We start from the raw sequence: 27,061 nt of genomic DNA on the forward strand, positions 1-27,061 counted from the left end.
TATATATATATATCTGTGTGTGTGTGTGTGTGTGTGTGTGTCTTGGTGTGATGTCTTTTTTTCTTTCGCTAGATTCATGAACTAGAATCTATAGATATTAAAGTTTACTTTGTTTGTTTGTTTGTCTACCTCGTTTGGATTTTCATGTCGCATATCAAGGTGTCGATACAAGTATATAAATATTTGCATCTATTTGAATCTTTCTTGCTTTCCACAATCTAATTTAGTCTGTGCTATTTATTTTACTTGATCATGCCACTGTTTGTTTAAGAATATTAACTTTGGGCACTTTGTTTCATTCATTATTGGCTTCTAGAAAACATTTTGAATGTCTTTTGATATGTTTCCCCATCAATGTCCTATGACCCACAAAAAATATATGCTAAGTATTCGTGATATTTCCCTTTTCATTATTGTTTAAATGTTATTTCATTTTTCACCCTTTGTTATCTTAACACTTCATTTTGTCACCCTGAAAGAAAATATGCTAATGGTACTTTATTTGTTATCTTGTATGTGAAATCCGTTTGAGTTCGCCACAAACTCTTATCACCTTCTCTTGCATTTTGGGAGAGCAATAAAGGCTCAAAGTTTCTTCATCGAGTCAAGCTCATAAAATTGACAAATGGGTCCCGAACTGGAATAATTTGGAGCAAACCAAGGAGTTGAAGATTTTGGGCCAAGAGTCCAAACGTATTTTAAATGTTGTGTTTTATTATTTTTGGGCCTAAGCCCTTGGGCTTTTTGTATTGTTACTTTGTTAGAATTTTAGGACAGGTGAAAAATTGGGTCTAAGACACAAATTGAAATGGGTACAAATCCTGGTCCAGGCGGACAGAAACCGGACTTGGACCCAATCAAACTCTTTCTCTCTCTCACACTCTTATTTAACCTATTGTTTGCTTAATTAACTAATTGTCGTTAGTTTAGGGTTAAAGAATTCAAATCCCTGCAAGTCTCTATCTCGTTTTAACGGTTTAAGCTAAGCCAACCAAGTCTAAATGGATTTAAATGATCATAAATAAATTTAATGAGTTAGAAACTCATCTATATAATAAATTAACTTTTCAAACAAATTCTAAATAATTTTTATCTCATAATTAAGTAAGATATTTTTGCCAAACATTTTAGTTGTCAGAAAACCACATTAGTGGGTATTTTAGGTGTCTTAAGCACCTTCCTAAAATACTAATAAGAACCCGTGAACCACTTTTAAAACTCTTTCAAATAGGTTTCCAGTTTTAGCCCTATTGGAAGAACAATTTTCTTGATTATTTTCAAAAATTAAGTGGTGACTCTAAAACCAAGTCTAAAACAAATAGAAATATTTTTTTCATTAAATAAAACAAGAATGAAGACTCTGCTAGAGATTTGAAGGGTATTAACCTTAAAAATAACATGTATGACTATGTGTAAAATAATTGTTTACTTGCTTTATTTATCATATTATTCAATTCTTGAATTTTTTATGCATCGACTCCGCCAAACGACAAATAGTTTGCATTAGGACAAAGGTAGTTATGTGGATTACCACGACTTCCTTAAGAAAAAAACACAAGTCTTATTTTTGGAAGTAGTAAACGAATAGTTGACTTACGGTCATCCAACGTCGTTTATTATCTTCAGCCCATTGTTTGTCCGACTTGGGTAACCGTCATTTCTATACCAATTCTAGTAAACATAGGTTAGAGCGAAATAAAATTCAAATGTAAGCATTAACCTAAGATGGATTAACACCCAAGGCGTTTTGGGTCCATTAGAAAGACCACATTGAGTCCAAAATGGCCCACGCCCTAATCAGACAATCATGCTTACATGTTTAAATTTGAAGGTTGTATACGTTATTTGAAAAACTATTATTCCTTAGGATCGGGAGTTTAATAGATTGTTCTACTCAAAGAAAGAGTTGTATAAGCCACTATCCTTCCAAAGGCATCAATATCCTGAAAAGATAAGAAGTCTAAATCGAAGGACCATATATGGAAACTTAGTTTAAGATTGTACCCTGCATGGGATTGATTATTTGTATCCCATTTTCCCTACTATGTATCCCCATTCAGATTATTACAAAGTTTGTATAAATTTTGGTTTGGGGACAATGAAATGCTTCAAATGACATGTACATCCTTCAAATCTCTAGGCCTACCCTTGGCACTAAAGGAACACAAGCATGCTTAGGACGCGATATTTGTTTGTATACTTGTATGCTATGTTGCTTTGAATGAGGACGTTGTTAACCCACTGCTTGTAAAAAATCCTAAAAAGTATATACAAGTCACTATCACAAATGTTCGACCAAATATTTCCTGAGTCTTGAGTTTCTCAGCCAAAAATTAAATTCCTAGTACCCAAATCCTAAACAATAATCAATCATATCAGGAAAGGCAAAATCACTACTATGGAAAAAGGGTAAGAATGTCGAGGTAGAGCCTACTAGAGAGGAGTTGGAGAAGAGGATGCAATAGACTACGGAGGAGAAAGAGAACTCCAAGTTGAAATTGCCTCAACTATCGTCAGAGCTGCAACTATGGCTCTAGATGAGGACATTGCAACGAGGATGAGAAGAAGCGCCATGGGACAGAGAGACAGAGGTTATGACTAGGAGGATTCAGAAAATAGGCGGGAAACGCTCTCTCTTCAGTCAAGAAGCTAACAGTGGTCCCCAAGACACTCACCCTAGAGCGATTGGGGAGGATGTCGACGACAAAATCATCTACGTGCCTTATTTCCTTCGACGTCTAAAGGGAGGAGACAAATGGATCACTCTCTCCGTGTATGAGCTGACGCATAGTGTGGGAACAATGGTCATGTCATGCTCTCTTTTGTATGAGCACCTCACGTTAAAACCTCATAAGGGAATAACTTTACGAATTGGGCATGAAAACTTTCAGAAGATGAGTGCTTTCCACCCTAACAAATGAGGACATACTAAAGAGGAATGTGCGCAGCTTAAGGCAAGAATCTGCAATATGATTGACACTGGGAAGATCCCGCACATGTGAGATGATAATATTGTCCTCACCTATGACCAACAAGAGGCGAATGAGTCATTCACTAAGAACACCCAGTTTTGTTGTCACTAATTTATGCCGTTTAAGAAGACATTTCTGGAAATCTATAGTGATTTTGTTCAGAAGGGAGTCTTAGCCTCTATACAAGACGATGACAAAGCACTCGATCCTATTGGGGTACAAATATGGAAACCTTATGCTTATCATGATGCTACAGATTACAGCTTCGAAATCCCTCATTAAATTGCGAAAGATTCGAGTCGAGTTTGTTCCCCGCGACTGATGCTATAGAAAGAAGAAGAATGAATGAGATGGATTAACCTGTATCTTTGTATGCTTTATCGTTTGTTTTTCAATTCCCATGTAATCGTTAGAGAACAAATGAATGAAAACAAGTATTTCCTTTTGTATTCAAACTATGTAGGGCCTGAATTCTCCTTGTGAGATACGTAGGCAGTCTTCCAAGGACCGAACCCTATCTTTCAAAATTTTCATTCTCCCCCTTTCATTCTACAAGGAAATATGAGGCTCAAATAAACTGACGTCAATACAGATGCAACAAAGAAGACCTTAGCTCGACGTGTTTTAACCTTTCTAAGATACTCTAAAATTAAAACGAGCAAACTCCTGCTTGTTCGAAAAATCAATTTCCCTTTACTCGTGGCTTTGCATGTCCTTAAACAAAGCAACTTTTGTGTGTTTATCTGTTCTCTATGTGATATCTTGCATAATGTATTCTAAACTCAAACTAACAAATTTGTCTTTGAGATGTTTTCCTTCCACAGGTACTTAAAACTGGCTTATGTCGATAAGTTGGTTGATCATCCTTACTTCACAAGATCATAAGGCCCTGCTGATGCCTTTCCCGGTCAAAGTTCATATAAGGGACAAGCAACGATGGGGGATAACAATGAAGAAATTAGCCTGACCGACGTTGTCGTTGCTCAACCTACCATCACAGATCAAAACGAAATGATAATGCAATAGACGCAGTAGATTGCCAAAATGAGGGTTGAAATGCATAGGAGACAAGATCTGCCTCCACTGGGTTTTACCAATAATGCTTCGACAAATGGAAGGCCTCCATTGTACTTTCCCTCTTGAAACATGGAACAAGATCAGAATCCACCATCCACTCCTTCTCAAAATCCCTCAGTTATAGACTTAACCATGCAATATCATCAATATTCATCAACCTCCTACCAAACTCCACCCCCTCCTCAAAACAATAATCCTCAAATACCACCTCCTCCTCAAAACACCAATCACCAAACCGCTCCACGTCCACTAAAACAGTACACATTCAATCCCTAAACATCCCTCCATCACGTAAATAACCACACTAATTTCTAAACATACCCTCAAAACTACCAAACCACCTAAAAAAACCCAAGTCCCTCTGTCGCTCCACCACTACCCCAGAAAACCACATTCAAAATCCACTTTCCTAATTGGCACGATGTGAATGGTTCTGAGCTCGACCATTATGAAGAGCAAGAAAGGGAATGGAGATCAAAGGAAGAGGTCGCCAAGTTGGATATAAAAGAAGAGATCCAGAAGGAAATGAAGGAGTTGAAATGTGTTCCGAAGTTTGCCTCCTTGAATTATGAAGATCTATACATTAAACCGAATTTTGACCTTCCAGAAGGGTTAAAGATGCCAAAATTCGACACTTTTGGAGGAATAGGGAACCCCTTAGCGCTTTTAAGGGCCTACTGCGTCTAGCTCGTGGGAGTTGGGAGTGATGAAGTTGTATTGATACGACTCCTTAGCCGAGTCTTAGAAGAGAGGGTCTAGAGTGGGTCAGACCCACGAAACAAGGCACTAACCTAGTTGAAATGTCCTGGCCAAGGACTTCAATAAATGATTTTCTTACAACGTGGAGATTGTCCTTGATCGTTATTCCCTAGAAAAGATGAAGGATAAATATAACAAGAGCTACACAGAGTTTTCGTACAGATGGAGAATGAAGGTAGCAAGAGTTCGGCCTCCTATGTCTAAAAAGGAAATTGTTGAAGTATTTATGCGGGTTCAGGAACCCGAATATTATGATAGCATCATATTGATCGTTAGAGCAAAGATTGCTGAGATAGTCAAGGTAGGTGAGACTATCAAAGATGGATTAAGAACAGGGAAGATTTCCCGTGTTTTTGCCACGCCAGGATAATCGGGTTTGTTGAAAATTAGAGAGACAATGTGTCTGTTCTCTCTATAAAGGTAAAAAGACCCCAAGAAGATTATCGTCATACCATGTTCATTCTCGACCTTCATACTGTTCTTACCAGGCTTTTTATACACAAGCTGATTATCAAAATACCCCTTCCCCCAATAAACAAAATGCTTCTCCTGCTTACCAAAATACTCCCCCCTCCCAATTATCAAGCTCCACCTCCCATCTACAAAAATTCCCCTTTATATTACCAAACCCCATCTCATCATTGCCAAAGTGTCGCTCCCAACTTTGCCAACGTGAATTCAAATTACAAAGAGCCTCCCCCTGTATATCAAACCCAAGCCTCAGTTTACCAAAATACCCTTTCGAACTACAAAGATTCATTGCAAACTTAGCAGACTAATTCTTATCCAAGATATCAAGCTCCCGTTCCTAAAGTCCAAAATAATATTCAGATGCCTCCTCCAACAAAAGGCAATTACGATCCCCCTCATCCCAGATTTGAGAAAAAATCTGCAAGATTTTTCATTCCGCTTGTCGAAAATCAGAAAAAGTTGTTTGAGCATTCAACGGCAGCAGGTTATATCCATCCGGTAGGGCCCAAGCTAGTAGAAACTAGTTCAAGATTTTACAGACCTAATCAGAAGTGTGCATATCACTCCAACAACATCGATATGATACTGAGGATTGTATTAACCTCAAGCACAAGGTCTAGGATTTGATTGACCAAAAGGTGGTCTCCCTTCTGAAGGTCGTGCCCAACTTCAAAAGTAATCCTTTGCCAACTCATGGCGGTGTCAATATCAATATTATAGAGACAGATGAAGATTGGGGCATGAAAAAAGATATAGTTCCGATCGTTCGTGATGAACTAGAAAAGGCAGTAGCTTCATTAAGGTTCAAAGAAAAGAAAGACTTTGTGATTCTGACATCTGAGAAGGTTATTGCCTTGGTGCCAATAGAAACTCCTGCTCGATCGAGGTTTGTAATCGAAACTACTTTTGCTCAAGGCATGACTAGGTCTGGCAGATGTTAAATGCTAGAGGATTTGACTCATGGAGGATAAAAGAAGGACCAAGAAAAGAGGCCGATAAGTGAGGCTGAAGGTGAAAAATTCTAGAGAAAAATGCAGCCTAAAGACTATTTAATTGTTAAGCATTTGGAGAAGATTCCAAGTCCGATTTCTATCTGGGCCCTGCTGATGAGTTCGCACTTGCACAGACATGCCCTACTGAAGGATTTGGATGACACCTATGTGCCTGTGTTCATAAGCAGTGAAAATGTAGCAGCCATGATCAACCAGGTTATCCGAGGAAATCAAATCAAATTCTATGACGAAGAGTTGCCCTTTGAAGAGAAGATGCACAAATCTTTACATGTCACTATTGCATGTCGATATAAGGTTATAAACCATGTCTTGGTTGATGTGGATACGGCCTCAACGTTTTCTCCCTATCGACTCTAAGGTAGATAAAGTGTTACTTGGGGAAGCTTCAATAGAACCAAGTCAATGTGAGGTCTTTTAATGGGGTGCAGAGAGATACACTGGGGGCAGTAAATTTGGTCATTCAGATGGGTCTTGCAGAGTTCAATGTGGAGTTTCAGGTGTTGGACATCAACATTGGCTACAACCTTCTTTTGGGGAAGCCGTTCATCCACATGGTTGGAGTTGTTCCCTCTACCGTTCACTAGTCGATGAAATTTGTCCGGGAGGAGAAAGAATCAGTCATTCATGGTGAAGGAAGCCATTCCAATGGGTATGTGTGGATCGTCGATGAAGTTTTCCAAGGTTGTGATATCTACACGGTGGAGATGGTAAATGCCACCAGTGATGATTTGGCTTCAAAGCCCCATATGCCCCCTGTATACAAGATGATCGCTACGGTGATGCTTCATAATAGATTCGAGCCAAGTTTTTCATTGGGAAGGAATTTCCAAGAAATTGTTGAGCCTATCCAATTTCTCGCCAAAGGAGAGATGTTTGGTTTGGGGTACGTCCCTATATATGATGAAGTAGAGATGAAGAGCAAGAATGTTTATCAAGCATTTGCAAGGCCAATTCCTCATATGTACCAATCATTTCCCGTTTGAGAGTATGTCGACAATGATGGCCTTGGGGGAAGGAGTCTGAGGCCTTTTTGATGAGATTGATGTTGTCATAGAGGATGAGGTCAAGACATCTGGCAACCGTGATGGTGAGCCTGGGGAGAAGCTACAGAACTGGACCTCAACACCAATCTTGATTCAACGAACATCATGGTTGAAAGGAAAATGTTTATGCCTATTTTGAAAACTTTTGGTAGTCTTGAAGAGGCGTGAGACCCACCATTTTGCGGTTTCTTTAAATTGTTTAAATTTTGAAATTCCCTTGGAATGATTAATAAGGCAACATGGCTTGTCACCATGGCCAAATTTTGCATTTGCTTTTTAATTTGAATGAAAGACTCTTTTATCGAAAACTTGTTTATTTACTTATTTACTATATATTACTTTTCTAACATTGTCTGTTTATTGTTTCAGTAATACTAATTTAAAACATGCCAATGTAATGTCATGTCACGAGCTAAACGAACAAAATGAGGCAGGTGATAATGAAGGTGAAGAATATTAAGAAGAAAATGAGGTACAAGAATAGTTGTTGAGAAATTTTTGCAATTTGAGAATAACCATAAGCCAAATTTGGAAGAAACCGAGACCATGAATCTTGTGACGAAGAGTGTGTCAAAGAGTTCAAAATCAGTGTACATCTGAATGAAGCTCAAAGAAGGACCTGATTCGTGTGCTTAGTGAATAAATTAATGTGTTTGTTTAGGTTTACAACAATATGCTAGGGTTGAATACGAATGTGGTGTCCCACAAATTGCCGATTAATCCAGGTTTTAGCCAAGTAAAACAAAAGACTTGAAAGTTCAATCCTGAGTTGAGTTTCAAGATCAAAGAAGATATTACCAAACAAATCTAGTATAAATTAGTGCAAGTGATACAGTATCCGACTTGGTTGGACAATGTTGTTCCGGTTGCCAATAATGATGGGAAGATCAAAATATGTGTTGATTACAGAGATCTAAACAAAGCAAGTTGAAAAGAAAATTTTCCATTTCCGAACATTCACATCATGATTGATAACTATGCAAAGCATGAAATACACTCATTTGTGGATTGTTACGTAGGTTATCAACAGATCCTGATGGATGAAGAAGATGTAGAAAAGAAAGGGTTTTTTTACGTCTTGGGGTGTATATCATTATAGGATGATGCCATTTGGTCTAAAAATGTTGGTGCTACTTATATGAGGGCTTTGATGATCATATTTCATGACATGATTTACACGTAGATTGAAGTGTATGTAGATGACATAATAATCAAGTCTCGTAATAATTCTAACCACTTGACTAACTTAACGAAGTTCTTTGACCATTGGTGTCAATATAACTTGAAGTTAACTCCCACTAAATGTGCTTCGGGGTGCCAGCTGGTAAGCTTTTGGGATTTATAGTCAGCAGAAGGGGGATTGAGCTTGACCGTTCTAAGATCAAGGCAATCCAAGAGTTACCTCCTCCAAAGATGAAGAAAGAAGTGATGAGTTTCTTACGGAGGTTGAACTATAATAGTCGATTCATAGCACAATCCACCATGGTGTGTGAGACTATCTTCAAGTTATTGAAGAAGGATGCTTTGCAAAGTGGACCGATGAAAGTTAGACTGTGTTTGATGCCATCAAGATTTATATCCTCCAATCCGCTAGTGTTGGTTCCTCCATGAGAAGGGATTCCATTATACATATATTTGTCTGTCTTAGATACTACATTTGGGTGTGTGCTTGGTCAACTCGACGAGACAAGGAAGAAAGAGCGAGTTATTTATTATTTGAGCAAGAAATTCACTCAATACGAGGCTCGTTATACTATTTTAGAGAGAACGTGATGTGCTTTGACTTTTATTGATGAGAAGTTGAGACACTATTTGTCTTCTTATACCAGATACCGCATTTCCAGGATGGACCCATTGAACTACATTTTCTAAAAAGGGATGCCGACCGGAAAGTTGGCTTAATGTTAGATGCCGTTGAGTAAATTTGATATTGTGTATGTGTCTAATAGGAGCTAAAAGAACAAGCCTTAACTGATCATTTTGCAGAAAATCATGTCGATCAAGAATATAAATCGCTCAGGACTTATTTCCCCGATGAACAGGTATCGTTTGTGGGTGAGGATATTTACTAAGCATACCCTTGTTGAAGGGTATTTTTTGATGGAGCGGCAAACCACAAAGGAAAAGTTATCGGTGCAGTCTTAGTGTAAGAATCTGGTAAACACTACCCTGTGGAGGCAAAAATCTAATTTAATTGCACGAACAACATGGTTGAGTAAGATCTTTGTTTGAAGATGGTCATTGACATAATTGTTCACAAGTTGCTAGTTATTGGAGATTCAAATATGTTGATTCATCAAGTTAAAGGAGAATGGGCCGTGAAAAATCCATAGATCACACCGTATGTGCAATATATACAGAACTTATGCAAGAGATTCTGCAAGATTGAGTTTAGAAAGACGCCCAGAACGCATAATGAGTTAACTAATGTTGTTGCAACCATCGCCTCAATGATTAAGCATCTAGATACTGATTATATTGATTCGCTGGATATACAAATAAAGGAGCAACCAGTCCATTGTTCACATGTTGAAGTAGAACCATATGGTTTGCCATGGTATTTTGATATCAAGAAGTAATCAGAAACCATAGCTTATCATGAGAATGCAACATTCAACAAGCAAAAATCAATACGTTGTATGACTCTCAATTTCTTTCTAAGTGGGGAAATACTTTATAGGAAGGTTCAAGATTTAGGCCTTCTTATATGTGTTGATGCTATCGAAGATGCAAAGCTCCTTGAAAAAATACATGTTGGAGTCTGCGGTAGATACATTAATGGACTCACTCTAGCAAGGAAAATCATTCGAGCCAATTATTTTTGGATGACCATGGAGCATGATTGTTGTAAGATTGTGCAGAAATTTCATAAATGTCAAGTGCATGAATATTTGATTTGAGTGCCGCCTTATGAACTCAAAGCTATGAATTCACCTTGGCCATTCGTAGGTTGGGGCATGGATGTCATTGGTCTCATAGAGCCATCCGCTTCTAATGTACACATATTTATTTTGGTTGCCATTGACTACTCCACCAAGTGGGTGGAAGCAACTTCGTACAAATTAGTAACTAACAGAGTTGTAGCTGACTTTGTTCACAACAATCTGATAAGCACGTTTTGAGTATCATAATCCATCATTACTGATAATGGCGCAAATATTGCACAAATCGCATTAGTCACTTGATGAGAGATATATGTAAGCATTTTAAGATTACTCCTCGAAAATCGAACCTCTTATCATCCTCAAATGAGTGGAGTTATATAGGCCGCTAATAAGAACGTCAAGAAGATTTTGAGGAATATGATTGACAATCATCGAGGGTGGCATGAGATGTTGCCATATGGTTTGTTAGGATACAGAACGACTGTCAGAACATCCATCAGAGCTACTCTGTACTTGCTAGTGTATGGAACAGAAGAAGTCATACCTGCTAAAGTTGAAATACCATACTTGAGAATCATCCAAGAAGATGAATAAATAATTTTGAGTGGATCCTTTAGCGGATATATCAGTTAACCTTGATTGATGAGAAAAGAATGGTTGTCGTTTGTCATGGTCAACTGTATCGACATACAATGATATGTTCTTTTCACAAAAGAGTCGGAGAAAGAATTTTTGAAATATGTTAGTTGGTACTTAAGTGCTTTTTTCCTCATAAGGATGAGTACAAAGGAAATTTTTCACCGAGTTGGCAAGGACCTTACATGGTTAGCAAGGTATTATCCGGAGGTTCTTTGATCCTGTCGGAGATGGATGGCACCGCATTGCCGAAACCGATCAACTCAGATGTTGTTAAGAGATATTATGTGTGAAGATTCAGTTCATATTTCTATCATTTCCTTGTAATTTTTCTATTTGCTTGTGTTTGCGTTGTTTAAAACCTTATCCCTCTTATAATAAACTATATCTGACCTGAATTCTCAAGAATGAGATATGTTGAAGACCTATGTCAACCTCGATCACCCAATTTATCCCCTTTAATATTTCTTTTAATTTTAACTACGTTCGACTGGAATTTTCAAGAATGAGATACTTAGGCGGCCTATGTCGGCCTCGATCGTTTTTCTTTGTAATTATCTTATTGTTGCTATCCTTTAAGGAGAACTACGTTTGACCTGATTCCTGCCTCAACGGGATACATAGGCTCAACAAGGGTTTCGTCATATCTCTTGTAGAATTTCTATTTTTCTTTATAATAGAAACTGGGAAAAAAATTTTCAGAGGAACTCAAGAAATTCTTTAAAACGAGATTTTTCCTCAACAAGTCAAGACTGAAGTCACTTCGAATTTTGCAACTGGACTTAATTTTTGAGAGGATCTCAAAAATTTCATGATTTACTCACAAGTAGTTAAAGATAACCCAAGCCAGTTAGCGGGGATAAACTTTTTGAGGATGATCAACATGGGCTTATCGGGAGCCTAGAGCAACTTTGAACACTTTTCAGCAAATAATCAATCTCCAAACATTAGACACACAAAAGTTCATATTCTTGACGTGACATGACACTCGACAGTGACCTTTCCCAAATACTACTTCTAAAAATCTATTTTCATAAAAATATTTCCTTCATATTTTATCTATCTTTGCATAAAAGATTTTGTCTTACCTATCAAGAGGCGGGAGATCAGAAAAAATCAATTGAAGATAGCGGAACAAGGAACAAACAAGTAAAGAGATCGACACAGACCACTATCTTTTAAAACATAATTTTCTTCTGTGGTTGCAGGTTTATATTTTCTTACCACAAAATCAGTATATTGCTCCATTACACAAATATGGGGAAGTCAAAAGGGCGAAGAGCTCCCCAAAATTAACAATTTTTCTATGGGTTCAGGAAATATTTTATGTTGCTTATATTGAATATATAGGAACATGAATAGCACTAATTCATCAAACTCCCAACAACATGAAATCTATAATGAATGTCCCACTATGTTCAAAGATGAGACAAATGAAAACCTCGAGGAAAGGTATTTTATTATTATTAAAAAAGATACTTGAGAGGCGTTAACTGCATCACATTATAAGACATGATGATATTACTACCAGGAGGGTTATTTTATTTGAGATGGTACCGCTGCTCCGAGTTCCATTCTTTTCATTCATTTGTATTGTCAACTAAGATGATACACTATCCGGAAGGTCATTTTATTCGTATTGTAGATTTAGAGGATACACTACCTTGAGCGTCATTGTTAACGTATTGTCGATTGAGATGATATCACTATCTAGAAGGCACCTAGAATATACTCTGTTGCTCGATTGAAGCACTATCTTCATTTGGTACCAAGGATGGCATCAAGAGAATATATTCATGCATTGCAGGAAAAAATGTCATGCATCGCAAGAGAAAATTCATGAATTGCGGGAAAAAAATCATGCATTGCGAGAAGATATTCATGCATTGTGGGAAAAATGTCATCCATCACGAAAGGGAAAAAATGTCATGCATCGCGAGAATATATTCATGCATTGTGGAAAAAATGTCATGCATTGCGAGAGAAACATTAATGCATTGCGGAAAAATGTCATGCATCGCTAGAAGATATTCATGTATTGCGGGAAAAATGTCATGCATCATGAGAAGATATTCATGCATTGGGGAAAAATGTCATGCATCACGAGAGAAACTCATGCATTGAAAAAAAGAAGACATGCATTGCAAGAGAAAAGATGGCATGCATTCCGAGAAGATATTCATACATTGCGGAAAAAATGTCATGTATCACAAGAGAAATTCATGCATTGCGGACAATAAGTCATGCATAGCAGGAGAAGAAATTCATACATCACGGAAAACGTCATGCATTGTGGAAAGAAGTCACACATTGCAAGAAGAAAAGAAATATTCATGCATCACGGAAAAGAGGTCGTGCATTGCAGATAAGGAATTCATGCATCGCGGAAAAAAGATCGTGCAAGAGAAGGAATCCATGCATCGCGGAGAAGAAGTCATGCATTGCAAGAAAAGAAATTCATGCTTTGCGGAATAGAAGTCATGCATAGAAGAAAGAAATTTTAAAGGAGAGAAAATAAGTGTCAACACGGTAAAAGACACTATTTCCTATTTTAATTTCATTTTATGCTAATGACTTTTATCTCACTCTTTGTCGAGGGCATCCGAAAGGATGAATTCTCCAAAATGAACCACAGAAGCGGACAACATCAAAAAGGATGTGGCATAACATGGAACTTTTCTTAGCAGAGAACAGAGACATAGTCCAAAGAGGAGTAGCAAACTCTTAGGTAATGAGCAGAGGCGCCTTCCGCCAAAATCAAACCACACCCCTATCAGAAGGCATGTGGGTTTTCTATTAGGTTTGTTGGTTTCAGTTTTGCATCCGGAGATTTAGGTATCTGCCAGAAGCATCTTTCCAATCTAAGTCACAATGCATCAAGAGCTTTGGAAATTATGTCCAGGTAAGTTCTTAATTATAGGTGTGAAGTGCACCACATTCATGGATAAGAGGTTACACACCTCTTTTTCATACTCAAATGATTTGTTACTCTTCCAAAACTAGAGGTTATTTAACATAATTGATTTCCTTTTTCACCGATCCAGTAGAAGTACAAGCAGGTTGATTCCTATCTTTTAAGGTTATGTAGGCGTGCTCAATGTCAAAATTTCGGATGTATTCCAACATTCACCCTTAAATGAGCATTCCGGCCCCTTCATAATTAGGTATCCTGTGACTTCTGAATTCTTTCAAAATCGTGCGTTAAATCAAGCGTACCGAAATACAAGTGGCCTGAATTCTCATATAGCTTGATATATGTAGGAAACCCATTTTCTGGTTTCGTCCATAATTCCTAAATTCCATACAAAAACCCCTTTCTTAGGTGAATGGCTTGGTAAATTTCATTTTCCTCGAATTTCTTGCATCAATCCAAGTAATATGAGGGACAGTTGTTGACATCAAATTTTGATTCTCCCCGATAGGAGTTAATTAACAAGCTTCTTAATTCTAAATGACTTGACATTATTAGATTTTATAAAAAATTTAAAATAGTTTTCAAATTATTTTTAGTTGATCTCATAGCTTTTTCATAATATATATGGTTTACATAAATATGTTTATAATTAGTATATTTTGTGACTATTCGAGAATCGTCTCAAGAAATATATTTAACAGTTTGTTAGTTATTTTACTTATATGATAGATTTCATTTTAAATTAGCTATTCCATAACCAAATTAATTAAAATTTATTTTTTTAACATTAAGAATCTTGTTAATAAATTTTATTAATTCGTCTTAGTTAAAATATTAGTCAAGTTCCCTAAACTAAGCTCAATTAGGCTAAAACTAGTGACCCATTTTAGAGATCAAGTTTTGGGCCTTTCTTTAAATTTCCAGCAGCCCAGTACCAAAAACCCCATCCCAATTCAGTATTCCAATCCCACTCCTCAAATTGACCCAACAAAGATAACCCTTCAGTAATAAAACAACCCAGCCCAATTCCCCTTTCCCCAACCTGGCTCACCTCCAAATCTAAGGAATCCATAAGTGGTGTGCAATTCCCAGAAAACCAACAGCGTGAACGACCCTTTCGTGTTTCCTGTTCTTCTTCCAGGTCGAAAAAGCAACGTGTGCACGTCTTGATTCAAATTGCGTCAAAGCCAGGATGCCCTCCTCGCGTGAAAGGAACCAACGCGTACAAGCAGCACGTTGCATTCTTTATCTTTTTCCTCGACGTCCTTCTCAACTCGTACAGTTGCTGCAGCAAAAGCACCAAGCAAGTCACGTGTTTTCATCCTTGCAACCTTCAGATGGGGACGCGTGGAACAAGAAGGACCATGGATCGGTCCCAGGCGTCCAACTCTTTCTAATACATAGGAAATTAGGAATCAATTTAGCATATTCATTGAGTTTTTGGGATAAGGTTTGATTTTGAATTTGTGCCTTTGTTCTTACCCGATTTTACCCTCATCTTTTCCCCAAAAAAAATCTAACCTTGTTTATCATACATATAGCCTCTTCTTCCTCAATGTTTGGGGTTGGGGGGAACTTTTTTGTTTTAGCGGATAAAGAGAATAGATTAAACATTTAGTCATAAAATACATTCGAGAAAGGGTAAGAAAGAGTGAGTTGTCAATCAGAGTCTCATTCCGCCAATTTGATCATCATTGTTCTTCTAAGTTAGTCCGAGTTTGAGTTATTGCTCAGACCTATATCTTGTTGTTTCGTTAGTGATTGTGTGGTGGTCAACTACTGCTCGTCTAGTCCCAGCGATGCTGCCCGAAAAAAGGTATCGTCTTCCTCTCTATGACATTCTTCTTGCCTTTTCATCTAAGCTCGCTTAATGAAAAGACATTTCTGGTGTTCGAGAGGGTTCTGTTATATGGATGTTTATGGTTACTTAGTGAGTTGTTTGCTTATGTTTTAACACATTATATTTTCTCTCATACGACTCCATTATTTCATTGAGTCAAACTTGTAGATTTTCATCCAATGTTGATGTCTCCGGTTTGCTTCTGAGTTTCGTTCATCTTTCCTCTTTGTCGAACCTACTGTCTATATCATGGGGGTCTGTAGTATCCGTATTTGTAGGTGTTGTAATCCAATTTTGACCGACGTTTAACAATTCTTAGGAATTTAAACGGCAGAGTGTTGTATCTAGCATGGTTGTCTATCGTGTTTAATATTGTTATTATGTAAGCTCATATCACCAATGTTGTTAACGTATATGGAAAGGTCACATGTCTGTTCTAATAGTTTGGCTTTGTCCATATTCTCTAATGTGTCGTTATTTGATTACTGCCCTATTCAATATGTTTAAACCATGTTTTGCTTTTCGTCCTATTCCATGTTCGGCCGATGAGCTATTGATATGTTTTAGCATGATACATATGTTGTATTAATCGTTTAGTTGTCCTCCAGAGTCAACATGTTATCGAGCTAACTACTGTTAAATTTATGGTCTGCCTGCATTTTCTTATTACCTTTTTAAAAAAAAGTTTTGTTTTGTTCTCATTCTTAGGTCTGCTGTGTGATTCCATTTTATCCATGTTGTTCGATTTCAGTGCCTCTTACTGTTCCGCTACATTTAGGATTGCTACGGTTAGTGTTGCTATCCATATAGGCCTAAGCTCTCGAGGTTAAATGATAGAATCGTGTGTGGCATAATCACATTTTACTTCATTGTCTATGTTTTATTTCTCTATTTTGAAATCTCTGTTTGCCTTACTTTCTGAAATGATTTGCCCGGTCAATTTCTTTTCATGTCTTCACTTTGCAGGAAGATTAATAAAAAATTGGATGCCATTTTGCCATTCGAGCTTTCAAAGGTGAAATTGTTTAAGAATATTAACTTTGGGCACGTTGTTTCTTTCTTTGTTTGCTTATGGTAAACATTTTGAATATATTTTGATATTTTTTCCCATCGATGTCCTTTGCCCCTCAAAAAATATATGCTAAATCTTCGTGATTTTTCCCTTTTCATTATTGTTTAAATGCTATTTCATTTATTCACCCTTTTTTATATTAAAAATTCATTTCGTCACCCTGAAAGAAAATATGCTAATGTACTTTATTTGTTGCCTTGCATGTGAAATCCGTTTGACTTCTCCACGAACTCTTACCTCCTTCTCTAGCATTTCGGTAGATACATAAAGGCTTAAAGTTTATTCATCGATTCAAGCTCATAATATTGACAAACGGGTCCCTAATTGGAAGAATTTGGAGCAAACCAAGGATTTGAAGATTTTGGGCCAAGAGTCCACACCTATTTTAATTTTGTCTTTTGTTGTTTTTGGGCCTAAGCCCTTGGCGTTTTTGTATTGTAACTTTGTTAGAATTTTAGAAAAGGTGAAAAATTTGTTCTAAGGCCCAAAGTGAAATGGGTCAAAATACCGGTACAGGCGGACAGAAACCGGACTTGACCCAACCCGACTCTCTCTCTCTCACACACACACACACACTTATTTTTCTGCTTGTTTGCTCGTTTAACTAATTGCCGTTAGTTTAGGGTTAAAGTGTTCAAATCCCCACAAGTCTCTATCTCGTTTTAACGGTTTAAGCTAAACCAACCAAGTCTGAATGGATTTAAATAATAATAAACATATTTTATGAGTTAGAAATTTATCTAGATAATAAATTAACTTTTCAAACAAATTCTATATAATTTTTATCTGAAAATTAAGTTAGATATTTTAGACAAACCTTTTAGTTGTCGAAAAACCACATTAGTGGATATTTTAGGTGTCTTAATCACCTTCCTAAATTACTAAGAAGAACCCCCGAACCCCTTTTAAAATTCTTTCAAATTGGTTTCCTATTTCAGCCAAATTGGATGATCAATTTTCTTAATTTTTCTCAAAAATTAAGTGGTGACTCTAAAACAAAGTTTAAAACAAATAAAAATATTTTTTCTTTAAATAAAGCACTCACCAAGGTAAAACAAGAAGAGAACGCTCGCACATCCTCTTCAAGCCTACCTAAACAATCTTCAAAGCTACTCTAGGTATTTGTCTTTTTCATGATCATATATTCACTTAAATCATAGTTCATTAACTCCTTTAAGATACATTCAACACATAAGGACATTCACATAATGGTGTTGAAGAAGACCTAAAGACTGACACACTAACATCTTCAAAGCTTAGTCGTGCAATGTCTAGAAAGCGTTCCATTCAACTACCTAACCTTCATTGTACTTCTCCAACACTAGCATGTATCACACGTAATGAGAATAGGTAATAACAGACATAGACCATGTTATTTAATCATGGAATCCTTAGTGATTAATCTAATCCGATGGAGGTTATTCTACTTGCCAATGGTAGAACTTAAGACACATCCTATGTAGGCACATGGTTAAGGAATATGAAGGGTTTCTTTATATTCTAGCCTCACCTTTAACTAGAGGTACTCCCTCACCATCCTCGTTCAATGTTATCCTTTGTTCTCATAGAGTATTTCAACCAAGGATTATGTGAAGAGGTTTGATATCTAGTTCATAACCATATCACGGAACACCTTATCAAAGTGGTCCCCTAGGGTTGCCTTACAATGGTAAAAGGATAGTTCAATGACTTTCCTAAGGATGATTTCATGTCGTTCAAGCCAACCAACCCTAAGTCCATCATTAACATAAGCAGGATACCATTAAGGCTTTAGAGTACAAGGATATCATAACCTTCTTTCTAAAAGGTTCCACATAAATGACCTTCTTTGTTATATTCAAGATCATATTCATTTCATACATATACATTCATGACAAAGGGTGTTCTAACCGAATAAGTCAAGGATTTATATTCATTCATGTATCAAGCAAGGGACATAGTTCTACCTAGACAAGACACACTTCACTTTACATTATCACATATTGCATCTCATTCAATAAGCACATAGGCACATTTACATATACTTGCAAATAATCCTTGAAACCTCTATAGGCTCATCAATGTAAATCATCACAAGCCTCATATAAGTCATCAAGAAGGATCATACTTCAATATCAAGTCCGTACACATAATAACTTCCTTATAGCCTACTAGAGACACATATCATCAACTAGGAGGACTCATGCTTAGACTTCACATGTACATATAAGCCTTCAATACATTCCTATTACTCACATAATCAAGATTCCTATTACTCACAGAATCAAGTTATAACATGATAATATCATAATACATGAATTAATGCGGACGAGGACACATAATTCACAAATATAGCACATAATCACCACCACCATAAGTGGACCATTCCAATCATAATCACAATTCAAGACCTATATTGCATAAAATAAAGAGAGTTCAGGTAGAACACCACCAATCCACTCTGACAACTTCAACCCATAGCCAATTAAACCAACACTATACCCACAGGCCCTTACCAATGGCCATGATCACCATTTCAATCTAATAATCATAATGTACACTGAATTCAAGGTAATTCAATTTTAATTTATAAATCTAAGACATCCTACACATGATTCTAACATAATTCTTCAATAATTCAATAGCGCAAATCAAACTACACAAGAATTCAATAGTATAGACACATGATCACTTCACCCATAAAATAGTCAAAACTAAGATGAATGATTTGCATGGATACATAGAATTTTTAGGTTAAAATCATCAAATTAACATCAATTCAATCATACTATAATCATTCTAAACGTTTTATGCAAGAACCCATCGCTAGACGTTGAATTAGAAGGAATCATGTTTTGAACATTTTTGAAAAATCATCGGAAATGACTCCTTGAAGAAAGAGGTTTAAAGGATGAATAAGCACACTTTAATTGTGATGAAAATCTCACAAAATTGATGGAGGAAAACTTGAAAAATCAGTCTTCTTCCTTGGAGCTTTAAAGCTTTTTTAATGGAGGTTTAGGAGAAAAAAATGGAGAGGTTTCGTTTTTAGTTGAGGGTTATCTTTGATTGGTGACTTTAGGGGTATAAAAAGATTCAATGAACATCAATAATTAATCCCCTAATTAACCAAAAGAGCCTTGCACTTATTAGACAATTTAACAAATTCAAATTTGACTATAAAATGACGCGATCAAAATTAAGAGTTTACTGCGCGTCGCGGAGGCATTTTCAAATCTTGTTTCTTGAAAATGTTGAGACTTAATAGTTGGTGACAGAACCGAGTCGCAGGAAGAGAGTTTTGAGCATTCAGTGCCAGCTACGCATTGCGCAGCCACTTCGAGATATTTGCTGGCGCAACAGCTTGCATCCCCATGTTTGGGTCTTCCTTGGGTACCCTTAGGCTAGTCCCTTGGGTATCGTTATTGGACATTTAGAGCCTTTACATTTCCGTCTATGAATAGGAACCATATATACACTATTTTACCCTCAAACCATCCCCAAAAAACTTCACTACGAAACAGTACATTACCCTAGTTCAAGTTCGACTAGTTTACGAACATCTTGGACGTTCTTCGACGTTTAATCTACAAACTTCACCAAACTTTATATACTGCCTCTAAGCACCATTATTAATCATTTTAGGAGTTTAAAACCTCATGAAAAGAGTTCTAGGATCTAGTTCAACCTAACTCATTTTTGAGGGTGTAACAAGCAACTCTACCCAAGAGAACGCCAACACAATGGTGTAAAAAGCTTGACTAGAATAAAGATGATTCGACTAACTTACTCTAGTTAATACGACTCAACCTAATACATAGACAAGAGAATAATCTATTCTCCTTTGTATATTAGGATTTTATTTACAATTTAAGAACATAAGATACCAATCTCTAACTACAACAAGAAGCTTCAACATTTCATCTAGTTTGTTGTTGCTATGAGCAGTGTTCTTCCTTGAAGATGGCGTTCCCTTTTCAAGCATATGAATTTTCAGAGAAAGTCCAAGTTTAGTTACCAAATCTTGAGTTTGTTTTTTGGGAAAGAGATTATATCAAAATTAACACAAACCCCTTTGGACCGCCCATTGGTTGAGAGTCTGTCTCTCTGGAAAGACGTGCACCTACTACATCAGATTGGCAACTTTTCTGACAGCTGTATGGACGTCCTTTCACATCATAGTCTTTTAGGGACCAATTACCTTACAAAATTTTCTAAGTAATTTCTTGATAGGATGTGCTGGCTCTCTCTCCTTTTGAATGTATGAATTAATTAGTTGTTTGTCACGTGGACTAAGTCAACTATAAAGAGTTATTGACAGTTTGAAAAAGAACTACCTCCATTGTGAGTGGTGCAGTACAGTGAATCCTCACCAACCTCTGACATGATAACTCTATAGTTGTACCCCACCATAGATCTAAACTATAGAACTCAGCCAAGGACTAGGTCCTTGCATTAGTGAAGATCATAAACACACCTAGAATATATGAGGTTGTTTCCTTCCATTTTATCACAACTTTGCATTCAATGAACAAAAAAATCCTTGTTTGGATATAGTTCCAACCAAGTTTTACCTTCTATACATGGGATACTCATATACCCTTCTCCATTAAAAATTTCTGATGCAATCTGCAAAATTGTCGGATGATACCGATAGTTCCTCAGTAGTTTGGTAACATAATTTTCATTGAGAGAACCATATATCTCGCATTCGGATATTCTTTTCATGTATGACCTGCCCAATCTATACCTTTCATCATCTTTTGAGAAAAGTATGGAATCAAATTGTCGTGGGTCACTTGTGAGTACTACTACTGTCTCCTTCCTTAAAAGATGTGGCTCCGACGCCTATCCTACCTCATCCATGAAAATATGATACAAGTTTCATTGTTCATGTGCATAAAGAGGAAATGCACTAACATATGTATATATGATAACCTTATATCTTTTATTCACCCTCAGAAGAGGACACATATAACCATTATCTTCAAGATTATAAAATCGAAGGCGTCGAGGAATCATATCGCATAAAGGATGCGTGAGTGCATTCAGCCTTAAAATTGCATTCTTCTTCACTTCAACATTTTGCTAACTGACAAGTTTCTCAAGTATATGGCCTGTAGAACTATTTGAAGGTGCACAACAAAGAACTTGAGCATCTTTCCTCATAATATGTAGTTGGATGATTGCTTCTATAAGAGGTCTTGTTTTCCCGGTACCAAGAAACACATCGATAACATATGGAGCCCCTCTTTTGCACCCGAGAATATTTTTAAGAACACTTGTTTGCTCCTTGTTAAGCATACATGTATTATGAGGTGCCAGAACAACAACTTGTATGTTTCTCATTCTAGATATGACTGATTGAAATAGAATTTATCCATCTAAGATTTGTATAGCTTCGATGGCTTGATGCAACCTCCACACTCCCATACCGTTGAAAGAAAACTGAGCATTGTAAAGGTTTTTACCTGAATGGTTGTCATATAATTCCTTATAAAACGTGAACAATAACACTTCTGCTTCTACTCAATGAATATAAGCCTGTGCAAAAATAGTAGTTCTTACCTTTTAAGTATAGTAGATGAAAATAAAATTTAAAACAGAAAAGATAATTGATGACATGACTAATTGAACCAGGTTCATAATTCACTAGAAGAGCCAATGCCAAAACTTAGAAAATCTTATTAAAAGGGGCAGAGACTCTTTAAAAAAGGAAAAGAAGTGAAGAAGACTACTTATAAGGCAAAGAAAGTTTGTTGAATTAAAATAACTATTTCCTTGTTTCTTCTGCATTCTGAAATGTGAAGGCGCCTAGTACAAGGTGATGATATCACTAGCATATGAGGTAGCGAGCTTCGCAAAGATATGATCTCCATCAAAAAGAGATGGCCTTCTCTAGGCTAGCCCTGGGACTGAAGAGACAAAAAATATGATCCCCTGCGCTTCATGGTTACAGACTCTATATCATATTTCTGCATGTCTTCCTGATGCAAGTAACAATAAGATATTAATACTACCCAAAGTAAAGTATTATTTTAATCAATTTCTGTACACAAACCTCCATCTTTACTTCTTCAATTGCTAGTAAAGTTCTACAATAGGCAACGTAATTGCCTCTGATTAAACCTCCCCCAATAACATCGGGATATTGTTTATTCTCTATCATTTCCCTTACATCTCTTGGAATTCGATATGACAGAAGTTTGTGTATTAATACTTTATATGAATCCCTCAGAGGGTTACAACACTCAATGAATCCAACATCTACTGCTGGCGCTTTCTTTTTTCTAGTTTTGTGGAATGGCCTACTTGAAGCTAGGGAACGAGAAAAATTGTCCTCAGCCTAAACAAAAACTAACCTTTCTATGTTTTCATAACCCACATTGAAATGCACAACTGATGTGTGCAATCCATTTTCTTTGTGCTTACAAGTGAACCATACAGTTAGTGGCCTACCTGGTTGTAACATTATATCCTCAAAATGAGTTCTCTAATGAAAAGGAAACCAAGTTTTACACGCGACACTCTACATTGATATTATTCTCCTAGTACACCACCCCCTACCATCACACCCTGTAGCCCCAATCTCCAACACCCACACCCCTATCCGCCAATAATATTTGTCTAGATTATATAAAGAAATGGTTTTTAGAAGAATTATATCTTATGCTTTCGTACCAAAAACAAGAAAATAAATGATGGAAAACATCTTCCTTCACACTGAACACACCTAAATGGTTTTTCAATGTAAGTTCTTCGTTAAAATTGTTAATTAAATATACATACACTTTTTTTGACTCCCTAAAAGTATAGAATAATAAGCCTAATAATAAAATTTTCTGAACTATTGCAAGAAACCACATCACAGAATCACCAATAATTTTAAATTTCAACCCCTGCACATAGCTACTTATACACAACGTTTCACTCACTTGAAATCAAAACCATAGGATTGAAAGTGAGAAATTTAGTCACAAAAGCAAGTCCCTCTTATCCACAAATGAAAATATTTAAAATCAAGTCTACATCGAAATTCTAAATGCATACATGTACCGTGATTTCATTATAATAGAATTTTCTCTTTACAAAATTATATGACAATGGATATGGAATGCACGTTCAGAGTACGTGCCTAGAGACTAGTAAGAATATAAATAAGAAATAAACTTATTTTCAACTTAAAACATATTCCTTCACAATGGACATACCAAAATGATTTTTGTAATATATTTAAGTTGTTATTTTTGATTTACAAGTGTTAACTTAAAAATATATCATCTTTTTTCGACACCACTATGTATAGATAAACAAGCCTAATAATCAACTTTTTCTGAATTATTTCATAGTTCCAATTGACAAAATCAAAAATGATATAAAAGTTTTAATTTCTCCATAGAACCCGCACCCAACTTTTTGCTCACTCAATCTCAGAACATATAATTGAAAGTGAGAATGTTTGTCAAACAAGTAAATCCCTCTCGTCCACAAATAAAAATATTGCAAATCAAGTCTACATCAAAAATGTGCCAAATTCCACACAACTTTTAGAATAAGTTGCTCTTGAAATCAAACCATACACATGAGAAAAGAACACACAGTCACAACTGAGTTGAGAAAACTAACAACACACATGAAATTAAACAAATACGAAGGAAAACTCACCTCAATTTTTGTCTCTAGAAAGAGTGAACAGAGAAAAAAGGTTTAAACTTAATTGGAGATGAGAAAATATGGAATGTAAGTAAGATACATCCATACATATTTATTGTTAACATCATTATGTTTACTTAATATATACTCAAATTAAAAATTTAATTAGTAGTTGACAACACAGGAATATAGTCTCTTCATATTTTAATGATTTTTCTTCAATTATTACTCTTTAAGTGAGATGGAAAGATAATTAATGCTACAATCTCTAGTTTAATATAATATAACATATAAATAGGTGTCGTTTGACATATCTAATTCTATGATATGGAAGTCAGTCTAGATTTTTCATTCTAACTTGATTAGTTTAATAACTAATTAGCTAGCTTACTTTTCAGCTACCATATTGCCTTCGCTAAAGGCAATGTTAGAACGTATATATAAAAATGATAATAATTGTAAATAATATATTACAATCCTTAACAAAAGAATAAAAATAAGATTTATAATTTAGAAATATTTTCTATGAGAGGTTGATGAAGTGGTTGATTATACGTCCAACGAATCATCACACAAATCAAAATTATTAGAAAAGTCACACTTCAACTAACTGAGAGATTCTCGAAAGCTCATAATCTTTATGCAAATAACTGTCTAGGTACTTATTTGTGTCCCTAACTGTTTTTTTATTATTTAACAGATGTTTGGTCATAGATTTTAATACTATTTAACTTTACTTGATATCTAAGCAATTGAAGTTGAAGACGAAGTTGCATTTGGTAATACTTTTCTTCAAAGGAAATAACAGAGCATGTTGTATTCTAGGTGTTCTGATGATCCTTACAAATGCAGGGACCTATTTCCTGGCAGAGTGCTCTCGTTGAGATTCAAATGGGGTAGTTGTCATGTCAGGTGGTAGGTGAAAAGTAGAATGTACTGCACAAATAGGAAGAGTGAATGAGATTGTCTATTTCGGTGTCTCCTAAATGAAGGGATTCGGTCCCTAGAAGAGTTCTATCCATCAGATGCATAATGGGATACAACTGTAAAGTTCTCCGGAGTACTCAATGGTTTGTGAGGTGACAACGTACTAACCAATCAGAATAGACGAAGGTGTTTGTCCAACTGGAACTCCCAAAGAACATTTCAAGGGACCTATTCCCTAAAAGATTGTGATCTGAAAAAGTGACAAGATAGCCATCAAAAAAGCTACCACATTTGATGTGGTAGGTCATCAACAAGCTTTTCGCCAAAAAGGTTGTCTCAAGGAGTTTGTGTGTATTTTAGGTAGTCTCTTCACCAAAATTACAAAACTATGTTTTGGCAAAAGAAGTGTTGAATTTCATAAAATTCAAAATCTCAAACAAAGAAGCTATCTTTAAGGAGGAACATTGCTCATGCTCAACAAAGAGACCAGATGAAGTGCTGAAGTGTCTTTGTTGTATTTTGAACTTTGTTTCTTGTATGATTTCATTGTAAACCTACTCCTATGTTATAATAGATCTTTGTTCTATTCTACCAAAAGTCTAAGTTAGTTAAGGTCATCTGATTTAGTGGGCAACATTGTTTCTGCTTAGTCAGAATTCTAAGTCATCCAGTGGTAGGTGGTTCAGTGGGCAACAGGGTTGTTGCTTAGTAAAAATTCAAAGTGATATAGGTGGGATGATTTATTCGCAACATGGTTGTTTCTTAGAAGAATTCTATGATATCTAGAGGTGGGTATCTTAGTAGGCCATCGTGTTATTTCATAGTTGTTCTCTTTGTAGTAAAAGTTACTATATCGAGGGGGAAGGGATTTAGAGGTAACTTCCTATGTTTCAAGAAGTTGTAATATGAATCATTACTTCATTTGAGTGAATTGGAATTTTGATTAAAAATCCTCTGAGGACAGGTCGTGGATTTCACTGCCATTGAGAAACAGGGTTTACAAGTTAAATCATCGTGCAAATTTTACTTTCTGCCATTTACTTTCTGCATCTATTTTAGTTATTGTTCTTGCTGAGTCAAGGGCCCTAGTCCTTGACATATAGTGGACGCATACTACCGCTTGTGCCTACACTATTGTTCTTACAATGTCAAGAGAGCTGGTCAGAGCTTGGGCTCTCTATCTAGTTAAAACCAAGAGAGGGATTGGTTCAAGGAATTGCAACTCTACTAAGTCTTGACCGTCATTACATTATTATCAAGGACTTGAATAATGGATATTTAACTCCAGATGTTCCTATGTCTCGAAAACAGTACGATAAAGAAGACAGCAAGAAGAAGAATTCACTAGTGCTAAAGGTATCTCAAAATGATACATCCGAATATGAAGAGGAGATGACTTATTTGACTAAAAGGTTTCAAAAATTGGTCATAAACATGTAGGGTTTCAAAACAAGGGAAACTCAAACAAAATAAAAAATGAAAACGACCTCTTCAAAAGGGTGGAAAGCCAGGGCTCTTTAGGAGAGAATCTGAAAGCCATAAGCATGAATGTAAATATCTCAACGAAAGGTGAAGGGACCAGATCCCTGATCGTGCTAAGGGAAAGGCTAATGTTTATTGGGTGGTAAAGAAAGTCTTTACAACATCATAAAACACCTCTAATGATCCTAAGGATGAGATATATCGAAAATATGATAGTCTCACTCTCAAAGACAAAGACAAAAATCGGATCCGATTAATGAAGTGGGTCGGCAGAAAGATGCAAAAAGGCACAAATCAGTTTCTCTCTAAGTGTCACAAAGTGAAATACCGAAAATAAA

General features: G+C 36.2%; 1 long non-coding RNA gene and 1 pseudogene across 2 annotated transcripts; one reads left to right on the forward strand and one right to left on the reverse strand.

The window, feature by feature from the left end:
- Positions 1-24,719, reverse strand: part of LOC107003700 — a 57,922-nt pseudogene extending 33,203 nt beyond the window's left edge.
- On the forward strand, positions 14,795-17,187 carry LOC107003384. 2 transcript variants are annotated; one of them, XR_001454651.2, is made up of 2 exons: positions 14,795-15,586; positions 16,319-17,187. It is a non-coding gene; the product is annotated as an uncharacterized LOC107003384 (long non-coding RNA). The 2 variants fall into 2 exon arrangements; XR_001454652.2 differs by having other exon boundaries at positions 14,796-15,586; positions 16,577-17,187.
- Positions 24,720-27,061: the final 2,342 nt, after the last annotated feature.

This window comes from Solanum pennellii, chromosome 11, assembly GCF_001406875.1.
Source record: "Solanum pennellii chromosome 11, SPENNV200".
NCBI lineage: Eukaryota > Viridiplantae > Streptophyta > Magnoliopsida > Solanales > Solanaceae > Solanum > Solanum pennellii.